The sequence below is a fragment of the Xyrauchen texanus genome, chromosome 45, assembly GCF_025860055.1.
Source record: "Xyrauchen texanus isolate HMW12.3.18 chromosome 45, RBS_HiC_50CHRs, whole genome shotgun sequence".
Classification (NCBI taxonomy): Eukaryota; Metazoa; Chordata; class Actinopteri; order Cypriniformes; family Catostomidae; genus Xyrauchen; species Xyrauchen texanus.
In genome coordinates, this window is record NC_068320.1 from 18,886,547 (window position 1) to 18,898,759 (window position 12,213).

The window sequence follows — 12,213 nt, forward strand, 5'->3', positions numbered from 1 at the left end:
GAATAGAGTAGAAACACAGGAATACATGATAAGACTGAACTGATGACTGCTATCTATGTGGAGCAACTTCTGTTTTTTTGTTTTATATTAATATAAGTTTTAAAAAAAATAACTAAATACTAAATAAAAGCATGTAACATTCTGTATAAAAGCTTTGCAATAACAAAAACATGAGACACTGATGCTTTTGTATCAAAATATTTCTCACAAACTCATCACAGGTCCAGTAAGTTTAATATTTCACAAACAGAGGCAGTGGGTGTGGCCATTGAGTCATACAGTCCCTCCCTCTTTGTTTGGCACATTTGCCACAACATCACAATCTGTTAAAAAACAAACAAAAGAAATATATATATATATATATATATATATATATATATATATATATATATATATATATATATTATTGAATACAGTTGTCATAAAATTAAACAAATGCTTTATCTTTTTTTATTATGTCACCTCTTTTTCCACTGAGCACCATTGGCATTACATTTTTGACATTTGAGTTTGAAGCACTTAGTTATTTCTTTGTTTAATCCTATTTTTCAACTATGTAATTGTACCAATATTTAAAACTGATTCCATTTAAATAAGCAAAATAACTTACATTGAATTTGTCAAGATGAAAGACATCAGAATACTCCTCATTAAATGACAAAAGAGTTTATGATAATCTACCTGTCTCACAAGTCTCTTGTGAATTCTTCATATCATCACAGCCATCCTGAGCTCCAACTGATACACATGTGAAATTACAGAGAATGAAATGAATAATTATTACACTGAATAATGATATGAGATAATTGATGATAAAAGAAAAGAAAATGCAGTTGAGTGCAGTAAAATAAGTGCAGTTCTGTGTGACTAGCCCATTACACCTACACTAGCATACTACTCAACTGCAGCATATGCATACTATGAAAATAGAGCTAAAAGTGCCCGCTGACTTCATCAGCCGCATTGGTGTTGGAATAATTTTTCCCATTCTTTTCTCTTTTTTTTCATAGGCTTTTCAGAAAATCCTTCAGAAAAGGAGTTCTATGACATGAAACAAAATAAGCTCTAAGGTGAATGAATTGAAGCAAAAGAAGTTTAAAACACAAAACGGACAAAAAGACACAAAGCACAAGACTTTGAGGGCACAAACTACATGAACAAACTATCTAATGAAGGACTGCAAATAATGTACATTTGAAACAGTGGAAAAATATAAAAACTATTGATTTAAAGTTATATAAGTATAGAGGCAATATGTTTAAATTTTTTTGCAATATATTGAGAGAAAGGTAAATATGTAAGTAGTTTGAGATTGACTAAATTCATTCACTGCATGTCAGGGGAGTGGATGGTCGCAGAAGAGCTCATTTGGTGTGCTTTTTTAGCCGCAGCTCTCTGATTAGTTGATCTTTTCTCTTCAGGATCATGAGTGGTTCTTCAACAAGAATTTCGCTATTGTACATGATTTTTGTAAAATGTTAAGGTTGAATTTAACACAGTCTATTGACTTCAGCAGAAGCATATACCAGCCTTGGATCTCTCTGTAGTTCTGTCTTTAAACATTACAAATTATCTTTAAAAATGATTTTACATAGATAGAAAATAAATGGTGTTATTACTTCTGGAAACAGAATGTTGTGCTATATTTTCTGTATGTATTGAATACATGGATAAACTACTTCAATTTAAAAAATGTGCAATATACAACCAGCGTGAAATAGTGTTTCCCACAATGCAATGCTCTCAGCTTGACCTTCCACATCCAGTGTAACGAATAAACCTGAAACAGTGTCTAACAAAATTTTTAACATCTCTTTCTTGACTCATTATTTGAACAGATTGCATAAAGTTGAGACATTTTTACTCAATGTAATAAAAAAATCCAAAATAACCATATTTATTCAAGATGATAATGAGGTGCATTTACAGTTTGTTCAGCTTTCTAAATGGGGACATACCATAGATTTCTATTCATTTATATAAAGCAAATTCACCTCAAGTTCACTCCATGAAAGGAAACAGGTTCCTTTCATGTAATCTTGGCAGCCAGTCACCTCGCTTTTACCAACTACGTCAAACATTTAAATAAACCTTACCTTGGTGTGTTACTGCTGGTCTCACAGCGCAGGCTACACTCTTAGAAAAACAGGTTATGTGGGGTTCTATATAGAACCCTAGGGTTCTTTACTCAGCTCCAAAGAACCTTTTGCCAAAAAGGTTCTATTTACAAAGATTTACCAAAAAAAAATCAAATCAAAATAAATTCTTTTTTTAAAAATGTATTATAAACTTTAGGCTGACAGTTGCTTAATGTGAGTACAGTATGTATGTAGCCCATGTATGTTTAAATGTATGTATAATTTACATTAAAAAAAAATATTTATAAATAGTTTTGGACAATACACTACAATACTTTTGCATTTCATACTGCAGAATGTTTTTTTTTTACAATTTACTTCTTCAGCTCATGGTTTAATTTGAAAATGATAAATTACAGTTCTCTTGAAGAGGACATTATCTCCATATCAATATACAGTCTATGGTAAAGTCTATTCTTGACTAATAATTCAATAACAGATGCATAATCTTGTGTTTATCATAAACAGCAAACATCTTGAGCGTGTAGTGCTGGTTATTTTTGGTCCTATCTAAAATGAAAATGTACTGATAATTTAATAACCCTCAGGCCATCAAAAATTTATCAGAGTTTATTTGTAAATCAAAACAGAATTTAAGATTTTTAGGATTTCATTTCAGGTCTCCTCTAAACAATACAAGTGAATGTACTCCATTTTTTTTATGGTCCAAAATGCATATTTAGGGTGCCTCAAAATAATCCACACGACTCCAGTCGACAGATAAAGTTCTCCTGAACCCACACCATTGATTATTTTTAGAAATAAAACAATTCTTATATACTTTTTAACTACAAATGTTCACTTCCGTACATCTTTGTGACACGTGCTCATGAGAGGGATGACGTAAGCTCGTTGGTAAGGTCACACGTCATGTGGACTCAGGAAGCGTGTCATTGTTTACATGAGAAACTTGCATAGACCACAGACCAAGCTCCGTTCACAAACCAAAACAGTCCAAAACAATTTCAAAACAATATAAAATAAAATGTCAAAATAATAATAAAAATAAAATAAAAAAAAATTAAATAACCATCCTTTATTTCGGAGCAATGTTGTTGCGTTCTCTATGTGTATTTTTCTCTAGCAGAATTATATAGGCTATATGACTGTCAGGAATTCAAGCCACACAAGTTGTAATTAGTGAAACCAAGTGCGAGAGCGTTTACTGAGATTTGCAGGATTTACATAGTTTACACAGTGAGATCAATGGTACAGGTATTATCACAGAAGAGAAGCTTCACATACTGAAAAAGAGGTAGCTGGTAAAACAACAGAGTAAGCACTAAACAGATATCGACAAATATCAAGAGCAAATACAGACAGGTAAATAAACACTGCGAGTTCTTTGTGTGAGACTTGACACTGAAGTGGTTAGTTATTTATGCAGGCAGTGATGAGCGAGTGAATTGAGTGCAGGTGCAGTGAATTAGAAATCGGATGATGAAGAGTGGAGCGCTGGGTTAGGTGCAGAGTCTGAGGGAGGCGAGACAATGACAGTTTTCACACATACCCGAGTTCACTGGAAAAACAGCACGGGCACAGATGATGAATTCAGATATCAACCTTTTGTTTCTTTTGATGGTCTGAAATCCTCAGAGGTAAAATGTTCACTGCACACCCTCCAATATTTGAGAGAATGTAGGGGTGTACTGATATCCAGGTGCAGTGCGATAAGCCAGAGCTTCAGTCGCTCATGTATAAGCAATCGATGAAAAGTTTAGATTTTTCCCGGCGTGCATTTTCTTTGGGGTTCCTGAAGGTTGAAGCATACAGGATTCACACGCCAAACGACCATTTTGAACAACACACTTATATAAATATAAATCTACAGCAAAGACAATTAAACATTTGTTCAGCGCTGCTCCTCTTGTAAACGATGACGTGCTTCCTGACTCTTCCACATGACACGTGACCTTACCGACGAGTAAGCAAGCGTAAGCAGCCATCTAATTAGTATTTAGTCAATTACTGTTTTAATGACCAATACTGGCGTATTTGTGACCGTGAGATCCGCGTACATGGCCGGCGCGAGACTCTCGAAGCGACAGGAATCCGAATGAAGGAGTACAATATAAAATAGTTAAATACGATAATCAAATGTTAAATCAATTTTAATAATAATAACTATGATTCGAATATTAATATATCTTTAGAAACTTTTATAATTGGAGTCAGATAAAATAAACGAGGATCATATATATAGTTATTTAATTGGAACGTAAACTGAATGCACATGATAAGACAGAACACACAGGAGACCTTCAGCCACGTCATTGGATTCCGTCCTTGGGCTAGTTGAGTGGCTTCCCTATTCCTTCTTTACCTTATCCCCTTTACAGTGCAACCCACCCCAAATGTTACAGTTCCATGCTGGGAACTTCAAATATGAAGTGAGCGATAGAACCCTTTTGGGACAATTCAATCTGCCCCAACATACTCCAACAAACTCAGCGTGATCACTCTGTTGGTGTTTCTTGCAATTTTTACAATGACAGTTATGATTCTCAACACGCACGCACACAAACAAACACACACCTGTGTGGTTTTCTGTGAGGAATTCTGTGGTTTGAAACAGGAGGTTCAACAGGACTAATAACAGATAAACTTCAACTGATAAATTGACTCATCTACAGATTAAACATGTCAAAAGGCCACAAAGAATTACACACTTCTTAAGCATGGCATTGATGGGGAAAACTGACTATAAGTTATCAGATATATATTTTGATTTATTCATGCAATGATAACCTCTTTAAAACTGCTGTAGATCAGAACTGTAACATTGATGTGCCCTATAATTGAACTGATGAAGTGGCAGTGATCTTCAGATTTTCAAAAGGATTTTTCCTCGCAGATTTCTTTCTATTTTTCACTCACGTTTCAAGAATTTCTGCACTAATAAAAATTGTACATATTTAAAGCTTGAAATAACATTAATTAGGCTCACCGTTCACAGCGAAGCGATCATCTCGGTTTGTGAATGTTTGATCAATTTCCTCATAAGCTTCCTCAGTTTTACTGCGGTCAATCATCTCATAAACTGCCTCAGTCCTGCTTCTCCTGTCAGACGGAGCTGTGAGTGTGCACATATAAATCTGCAGTCAGTTTACAGCAGATCATAGATTAACTGCAAAAATTTTATTTAAAAATAAAAATAGCTAACATCTGTTTACATTTACTTAAGCTAAATTACATAAAATAATGAAGTCTTGATGTTGGAGGAAAATGTACAAAGTTTAGAGGGGTTGATGATTTAAGGTTCACTCAGTAAGTTTTTGTTCATGTCATCTTGGACTTGAACACTGACAACTAGGGGCATGGATACAGTCAGGGGCAGACTGGAACTAAAAAGTGGCCCTGGACTTTCTGGCCCAGAGCTGCCCACCAAACCTGGCCGGCAACACACCACATCATAACACACCGCCATATTGATTTCATTTTCCACTCAATTTCAATTTTTGTTTTGAAAAAATACATTAATATTGACTGCTAGTTGTGACAACGGGCCCCACTGATGCAAACATTGTCATAACTTAAGAACATCAAGAGAATCACTGTAAATGGGATGATTTGGAATATTTCAACTTTTTTCTTGAAGTGCAGATAAACTATTGTGTTAGTTAATATGAGGTCATGGAAACAACAAGTATAATGATAATACTGTATGTATATATAGCTTATACAAGATCAGAAAATGTTGTTAAAGGGTGCGTTCATACTTGATTCTATTGCTTGAACTGAACCAGAGTTAATTTCCTCTCCCTTCCACTGCCCCCGCTGTCTCGGTTCTCATAATATTTTTTGGGTCCGATTACATCATCAACGTGAGTACAAGCGGCAGCTGTTTACTACTGCAACTAGGCAACAACTAAAGAAGATTCATGAATTTGGATTTACCACCAAAACTTTACATGCACAAAATGACAATTATGTTTGTCTGCCACGGATGCACTGAAACATGTGCATTGATTTGAAGAATAAGCATTTGTCTGCCCCGAACCAGCGGATGCATTGCAAGAGTGAAGAATGTGAGCTGCTCTCTGAAGGGGATTTATTTGGACAAAAGATGGTATGCGAAATTCATTAAACCATAATAAGTGTGATCGGGAGCCTGCAAAGTCACTAATTATATGTCATCAATAAGAGTTCACTTCCACAAGTTGGTACGATTGTGTTCATATTAGCAGTGAACTACACCAGAGATCACATGAAACGAACCCCAGACCACCTTTTCAAGTGGACTCGGGTAAGGTTCGCGGGTGCGCACCGGATTTCAGAAAACAGCGTTCACGCTACACAAATGAACCGAACTTTGACATAATTCGAACTCTGGTGCGCACCAATAGTGTTAGTGTGAAAACACCCTACAATAGTTAGATGAGGAAAGTGTGTCACACCGCAGGACACTGATGACAATGCTTAAAATGTAAACACACACACACACACACACACACACACACACACACGTGAAAGCGTCAAAAGTGAATAACAGGTCAGTTACTAAGATTAAGCAAGTAGTATTCAGCTGGTTATGGGATCTTAACATTGCAGCCTCCATGTGCGGACCCTCTCCATGTAGAGTTAGGTTACTGATATGACTAGAGTCTTCATATCAAGTGAGTCGTCATGATTATATTTATTTGTTTAAAACGATTATTAATTTATTTAGAAGTAAAACTCTTTATGTTATGAAAAAATTACTGAGTGGACCTTTAAAACAAGAAATAATTATTTGCCTGTGGGGAAAAACAAACATATAAAACAAAGAAATATAAAAGCTTTCTGTTAGATTTGAGTTTGTTTCATACCCAATTGCTTCTCAAGTTAATTTATCATGTAAATAAGAAATAAGCATCTTGTAACAGAAGCACATAGGATGCAGTAGTTGTCTGTGGCATTTCATTCTTCAGCACAAGCAGAAGCACTGTGCCACAACTGAACTTGAGCAAGAATCTCTCTGGTACCTTTCCTCATCACACTATTCTGCTGAACCAGAATAATGAGTGGCAGAAAGAACAGTAAGAGCACAGCTCCCAGTACAATCACAACCACCAGAGGGATGGAGAGAGAAGATCTCCTTGATTTCTGTAAAACTGGAGGACAACATGCAACACAGGACACATAATAACATATAAGATGATGAGCTTATAGACTGATGTAGAGACAGGAAAGGTGGACAATTTATAAAAATTATAGTCTTGTACTGAAAATCAATTTATTAAATAAATATTAATAACTTTAAATGGTAAATTAAGTAACTTTTTTCAGTAGGGAGGCAGGCAGGTCCAGCGTCCTCTTTGTGTGAGCAGTCTGTGTGGTTATTCAGGGAGAGAGGACAGTCCCACAGGTGAATCTCATTCCCTCTGCACTCGACTCTGTTCAGCCACACAACACCTTCACCAGCACCAAAGGCTGCATTCCCATCAGCACTCAGTGCTGCTCCACAACCCAGCTGCCTGCAGACCACCTGAGCATCCCTGATGTCCCACTGATCACTACAGACTGAACCCCACACAGCGTTATGATACACCTCCAGTCTCCCCGAGCACCGGCCCTTCCCTCCTCTCAGTCTCAGAGGAACATGTTCTGTATCACACACATCAACCAGCACTTAATAAACCTATTTACAACAATACAAACACATTGAAACTGACCCTAGAAATCCTAAAACTTATTTAACTTAAAAAATATTTTGAAAACAAATAATTCAGGGTTCAAGTGCAAAATTAAAAATACATTTAGAAAACACAGGCTTACAGTAATAAATATTTAGCTGTCTTGTTTAACATATTTGTTGACAAAAGAAAACACTTACTTGAACACTGTCTCTGGTGAGGCGATTGTGAGGTAGAACATGTCAGAAGACTGCGTGGAGAATCACGCCTCTTCTCCTCTGAGATTAAAACATTATACAATTTCATTCCCAATTTACATTACACATAAAAAACAAAATCACCTCAATACTTGTAAATGATCTTACCAGAGCAGGAAATTTTGGCCACTTCATCTTCACTGCAGTCATTCTCTCCCCAGGGTGAAGATGGACACTGCCACAGAGTTGAGTCATGTGGACGACATTTAAATTTATCCAGCCAATTTGACTTTAGTCCTTGTGAGTTACTGGGGTCACTGGCAGATCTTCCACAGTTCAGCTCTTGACAGATCAGACTCGCTGTGTCTCTGTCCATCTGGTTCCAGCATACATTACCCCACGATCCACTGTAGAAAACCTCCACATTCCCTTCACAACCATCAGTTAGTCTGATCTCTTTGAAGTCTAGGTGGAAAAAAGATTTACTTTTAAACCTTAGCTTGGAACTAAGAGCTAAACCTAAAATATTCACCCAAATAACTTGCTAATAAATGCTTCGTTTTATGTTGTATAAAAAAAATTAAAATAAAATGAAAACATCAGTGTTCTGTTTACCTGAACACACGACTCCTACATCCTCCATGTGTGTACAGTCATGTTTTCCCCAGACCTGAGAAGAGCAGTTCCACAGGGACGTCTCATTCCCCTCACAATTCACCTCATTCAGCCATATGGGTCCAGAACCAGGACCAAACCAGGCTGGCACCTGCTGGTTACTGAGGGCCACTCCACACTGCAGCTGTCTGCACACCACATGGGCATCTTTAATATCCCAGGAGTCATCACACACTGTCCCCCATGAGCCGCTGTGAAAAACCTCCAGCCTCCCTGCACAGTCTCCTCCAGAACCCACCAGTCTGATGGACCCACGACCTGAAATCAGATACACAGAGAGAGAGAAATGCATGTTAATTCATATTAATCTCTTGTCAGAGAATGAAAATGTCCAGATATTGTTGTTCTCACTAAGGCAGGTGATTGACAGCTGTTGTGTGGAGCTGCAGTTGAGAGTTTGTGGAGAGCTGCAGTTCCCCAGATGAGCTTCACTCCCAGAGCACTGGAAGCCCATCACACACTCATGACTGTGTTCAGGACTGGATGAAGAGGAGCTGTAGAAGTTCAGCACAGAGTCACAGCCCAGCTGTCTGCAGACCACAGAGGATTCAGTGAGACTCCAGGAGTCCAGCAGAACTCTCCTCCAGACCTGATGGATGTAAACTTCCACCTCCCCCTCACACTCTCTCTCTCCAGACAACCGCACTCGCCCATCATGAAGAGCCAGAGATGAATCTGAGGGATTGATGTGACATTTAAATATTAATGGTACTATTCTACCATGTAACTTAAATTTATTATCATAGTACTGTATGACTTTACAAAATACTGTACTTTAAGATCACAGTGTAGACCTACATATTTAATATTTTTCATATTAAATGTACATATGAAGAGCATATATTTGTCATTCAGTATTTATCTAAATGAAAAGTGTACTATGAATAAAATTATATATATATATATATATATTAGTCATCCAAAACTGAAATTTTTGTAACCTTATTCTCACCTAAATGTTGTTCCAAACCCATGAAGGTAAATGGTGATTTAAGCAAAATTCTGCCAAACATCTCCATTTGCATTCCACAGAAGTAAGAATGTCATACGAGTTTGGAACAACGTGAGGGTGAAAAAATAATGAAAGAATTTTAATTTCTGGCTAAATTACCCCCTTAATATCATGATTTATAGTGTGTAGTGTGCTTACTAGAGCAGATGACTCCAACATCTCGTCTATGAGAATGTTCAGCTCGATTCCACGAAGAGATGGGACATTGTGAGAGTTGTGTTTCATTCCCCTGACAATCAAACACATCAGCCCAGATTTCACCACTTCCCTCTCCAAACCAGTCCGCTCCCACAACAGACACAGCAATCCCACAATTCAGCTGTCTACAGAGGACACTGGCAGCTCTCATATCCATACATCCATCACATACTGTTCCCCACTCATTGAAATACTGATGCTCTACTCTTCCAGAACAGACGTCAGGGCCATTTACCAGTCTAAGATCAGTGTAACCTGGACAAATAAATAGAATTGAAGGGAAATAGAAGCAAAATAATTGAGATTTATTTCAGAGATTTGTCAAATATTTGAGTCTTGGTTCTGCTGAACTTAGTCAAAGAAGCTTAGTGAAGAACAGAACAGTCCAAAAGATGGAATTAAGAAAACAAATAGAATTTAGTGCTGCATGTTTAGTATTTACTCTATATGAATGATTTGATTTCTTTACACACAGGTTGAACCATTGCCATTTTACCAGAACATTTCAGTCCCACGTCGTTGTCATGGGAGCAGGTTCTTGAAGATGATGATGGACAGAATTGAATGAGTGATTCATTTCCTCTACACTGAATTTCTTGTGTCCACATCTGACCCTCTCCTTTGCCAAAAGCAGCTGCTCCCAGCACCTGTACAGGAGCCCCACAGTCCAGCTCTCTACACACAACCTCTGCATCCTGCTGGTCAAAGGCAGCATCACACACTGAAACCCACATGTTCTCATGAAGAATCTCTAATCTCCCAGAACACAGATGAGGTCCATCAGCAAGTCTTGTAAACCTTCCGTAGTTTATGGTTTCTGATTATATGAATATAAAACATAAATCCACTTTATTTAGAGTTGTTAAGGCATTGAGTGTTAATCTGTTTTACTGTGTCTATGATATGATACAGATGCAAGTTAAATTTGTTTAGTTTAAAAAATATTAATCGAGTTGTTTCATCACTAATATTTGATGATAACTCAGCAGCTACATCAATTACTTTAGGAAAAAATGCTTTCAAGTTTTTATTTGTGTATGCATGAGGTTTATGGAAGAAAGGCTGATTAGTGATGCAATAACTGAGTGATGTATTGAGCAGATTACCTGAGCAGATAACTCCAGCATCATGACGATGATCACAGTTATTAACACCCCATCCCCTTGATCCACAGTCCTTCAGTGTAGACTCTGATCCACTACAGCTCACATCATCCATCCAGATTGGTCCTGATCCTTGTCCAAAGTAAGAAAACCATGGTGCTTCTAAAGCCTCTCCACAGCCGATCTCTCTACACACCACTTCAGCATCTGTCTTATCCCATCCCCTACCACACACTGTTCCCCACTGACCATCATGAAGAACCTCCACTCTACCAGAACAGCGGCTGTTCCCGTTTACAAGTCTCACGTTAACACTGTCTGTCCATAGGAAATACATCATAAAATGACCATCTAATAACAACAACAACAACATGACAACAACCACAATAATAATGTGAAAGCTATTATAGGAGTAATGTACAACAGCAGAATAACATGTAAAGTCAATTCACTTCAAATTTACAATACAGAATAGATATTTAGAAAATTCTGAAGGTGGCTGTAAACTGTCATTTCTTGTGCTCCCTCTCTCTCACTCACCCACTCGAGCTCTCTCTCCCTGCAGTCAATCCTCCACATGGTGGGTTATGGGTAAGAACGGCTATACACTCGAAATCAGAGTGCATTGTGGGTAAGGATGATTGAACAAATGTAGAGAACGGGGTGTAGGGAATGAATTCGGACACCTCTACAAAATGGCTGGAAATCAAAGTGCACTATATAGTGGATGGGGGTGATTTCAGACACATCTATTATTACTACCATAATACTATAGTAAAACCATGGTTAATTCCCGACCTTCACCATGACCAAATCACAGCGAGGCAATTAACCTTTATTTTCATTTTTATTTATTGTTATTGTAAGCAGTAGTAGATTAAATAATATTAGTAGACACAGGAAACAGGATGGGGAAAGTGGGGAATCCAACCTGGGACTCCTGCTTCATAAAACATTGATTTTAACTTTTTATTTTAATTCTTTGATTTCTCTTAAGAATAATTGTATCCGTTTAAGACATTTAACGTCATTGTACTATTGAAGCATGTTCATATTTATTTGAAATATAATAAAGTTGTAGAAACTGGGACATTTTCATTATTTGATTTTTAATTGTTTTGTAAGGATTATTATTATTATTATTCTGCCCTAAAATTGATCATGTAGACCAAACAGTAAGGCCTAGACACTTGAAATACTGGAGAATGGTATTACTCCGACTGGCTAGCCATACATATGGAGTCGCCCCAATTGGCCAAAAGGGGGCGCTACAGT